The 3,384-nt window shown below is 36.7% G+C and overlaps 1 pseudogene; it reads right to left on the bottom strand.

The window, feature by feature from the left end:
• Positions 1 to 313: 313 nt before the first annotated feature.
• Positions 314 to 898, bottom strand: LOC114383877 (annotated as a pseudogene).
• Between the last annotated feature and the right edge of the window lie 2,486 nt (positions 899 to 3,384).

Genomic DNA, 3,384 nt, shown 5'->3' with positions numbered 1-3,384 from the left:
ACGTGTCGGACCACATATAATTGCGAATCGAGAGCACTCCAAACACCTATTCTACATCCTTTCTTGCCAATTCTTGTCGTTGTGCAAATAATTTTTGCTTTTCTCCTTGTAGCATTGAGATGGTCTTCACAAACGTGGCAAAGTTTGGATAAATTTCATCCGCTAAATAGTATCCCATATTATATTGGGTTCTATTCACTGTGAATTACACTGCAGGCACAGGTCCTGACAAAACTTCATCAAACACATTAGATCCATTTAACACAGTAATGTCATTATTTGAATCGGCGGTTCCAAAAAATGCATGCCAAGTCTACAAGTCTTGTGATGCCACGACTTCAAGAATGATTGTTGGGTTGCAATGATCATCTCGACAAAATTGGTTTTTCCAAGCAACTGGAAAATTTTTCCATTCCCAATGCATACAATCAATGGAACCTAACATACCTGGAAATCCGCGTGTCGCGCCCATTTGTAGTATTCGTTTGGTGTCTTTGTTATTTGGTCTCCTCAAGTATTCATTCCCAAATATGGTACAGATGCCTGATACAAATCGCTCTAAGCATTCCACTACAGTTGTTTCACCAATTTGAACGTATTTATCCACACTGTCAGCAGGTGATCCATAAGCCAATATACGAATAGCAATTGTGCACTTTTGCAATGGAGATAAGCCTTTTCAACGTAGTGCATCGACCCTCATTTGAAATTATTCATCATGGTTATTGAGCGCGTCTACAATTCGGAGAAAAAAATTCCTTCGCATACAAAACCTTCTTTGGAACTAAATGTCTGTGTACACAGGATTTTCTAGAAAATAGTCATTGAACAATCGATCATGACCTTTTTCACGATTACGATGTACCACTTCTTCTTTGGGTATTGATGTAAGCTCCATTGGAGCTTGTAGACCTAGGATCTTCTTCATCAATGGCTTCCTTTGCTTCTTGGAAGATGAAGGGCAGCGGAATGGAGAAGGAAGAGAGAGAGGAGACGCCGCTTCAAGGAGAAGATGAGTCTAGAAGAAGCTCACCACCATAGGAGGCCATGGATAAGAACTTGGAGGAAGAAGGAGATGAATGAAGGGAGAGGAAGAGAAGAGCACAAAATTTTGTGCTCTAAAAGAGCTCTGAAATCTGAAGTTTAATATTCCAATGATCAAAGTTCAAAAAAATGCATACACATGACCTCTATTTATAGCCTAAGTGTCACACAAAATTGGAGGGAAATTTGAATTTCAATTCAAATTTCACTTGAATTTGAAATTGAATTTGTGGAGCCAAACTTTGGAGCCAAAATTTCACTAATTATGATTAGTGAATTTTAGTTATGGTTCAGCCCACTAATCCAAGATCAATTCCAAGATTCTCCACTAAGTGTGCTTAGGTGTCATGAGTCATGTAAAGCATGAAGGACATGCACAAAGTGTGACTATATGATGTGGCAATGGGTTGTAGTAAGCAAATACTCACCTCCCCCTCTAAAATTTAATTGGATTGGGCTTCTACCAATTCAATTAAATTTTATTTCCCAACACACACATCAAATATTCACTTAGTAAATGTGAAATTACAAAACTACCCATAATACAAAAACTAGTCTAGGTGCCCTAAAATACAAGGGCTGAAAAATCCTATATTTCTAGGGTACCCTACCTACATTATGGAGCCCTAAATACAAGGATCAAATATAATGACATCCTTGTCTAGTATGTACAAAGATAATTTGACCCAACCTTGGCCCACAGGCTCAGAAATCTACCCTAAGGTTCATGAGAATCCTAGGGCCTTCTTCAGCAGCTCTAACCCAATTCTCTTGGAGCCTCTTGCTCATGGCTCTAGTGACTGGTCCCTTCCTAGGGAGGATTGCATCAGCTATGCCTGGTGGTGTTGCTATGTAGTTGTTGTTGGCTCTCAAGTATCAACCTAATGATTTCTTCATCAGTGTTGTCTTCCAATTCCTCATCTATCATTTGATCTAAAACTTCATCTAAATTGTTGTTTGGATTCATTATATGGTAACCAAAGTGTTTAAAATAAGACAAAATATGTTGTATGAGAATATGCCAGATGATGCAACATTGGACATTTATATAGCTTCATTTATAACAACTAGTTTTTCAATGGCTACTTTCATAACAACAAGTTTTGCAACGGCCAATTTTATAAAGGCTACTTTCATAACGACTAGTTTTACAACATAAATTCTGAATTTAAGACACAACAAATACCTACACTGCTAAAATTAAATATCAAACATAACATTAGCATGAGAACTAAAAATTTAATATCCTAGTTTTTTCCTAATATTGTGACACCTTCTACCCTACACATATATGTACTAATAATAAAAGGAATAAGAAATTATAATTAATTAAAACACATTTAAATAAAAACATTTCAAAAGGGTACAACGTTCACCTTCACTTTTCTAACATCATAATATAACTTGTCCAATAAATGATAAAATCATCTCAACTCAAAACAAGGTCGTTCAAGACTTCATGCAATTAATATAGAAACCTATGCCCCAATGTCACATTCTAACAGAGCATTATGTCCTGACGTCCTTCAGCACAAGGTTCCTTAAAGCAATTCACCTAGTCATCTACTCCCAAGAACACAAACAACACACAGGGAGCAAGCTATCACATTCCTAACTAATAGAGAGAAACAAGACAACATGTAGATATACATATTATATAAACAAAATACGACTTACTTAAACATGGTTCATGTCATTCCACCACTTTGTCGCGTAACATCACATCACAACACAACACATCTCATTCATTTTCACATCATTCATGTACTCAAGGATTGAAACACAATATCACTAAATCAATCAATATTTATCAATACACAAGAGTTATGCAACAAATACACTTAAGACTAAATCCTATATGCCATGTGGTATCATGTCAGTGAAAAACCTCGTCGGACGCCTAGGAGTACATGACAAGACAAACCACGCACTAGTAAGTCAGGTCACTCTCACTAGGTAAAATCATAGGAAGACCAGTCAGGGTCATGTTGTTTTGCGAGAATGCTCCAACCATGTGGGATCAGCACAGGCTTAAAGGAGCACTCAAATCGAGTGCATTTACCCCCAAGGTCTGAAGAGTCTGTCAAAGCCTCTCCCTCCTGATTTCGGTCCAACCCAGAAAATATTTTAGCATGCAAACTCTATCTATGAACTGTACAAAACACAAAAACACTAAGAGCACTCAATTTTATCAACCAATTCATATCAGGACATCAATTGGTATGTCATACACAAAAATATCATATTTATAATCGTAAAGGAAAATTTTAATTCAATAAACATCTCAAAATAAACCCTAATTTAATCGTCTAAGGATCCCTACACATGTTCATTCTAACC

This window comes from Glycine soja, chromosome 14 (genome assembly GCF_004193775.1).
Source record: "Glycine soja cultivar W05 chromosome 14, ASM419377v2, whole genome shotgun sequence".
Taxonomy (NCBI): domain Eukaryota; kingdom Viridiplantae; phylum Streptophyta; class Magnoliopsida; order Fabales; family Fabaceae; genus Glycine; species Glycine soja.
This window is presented reverse-complemented; position numbering and strand designations above follow the sequence as displayed.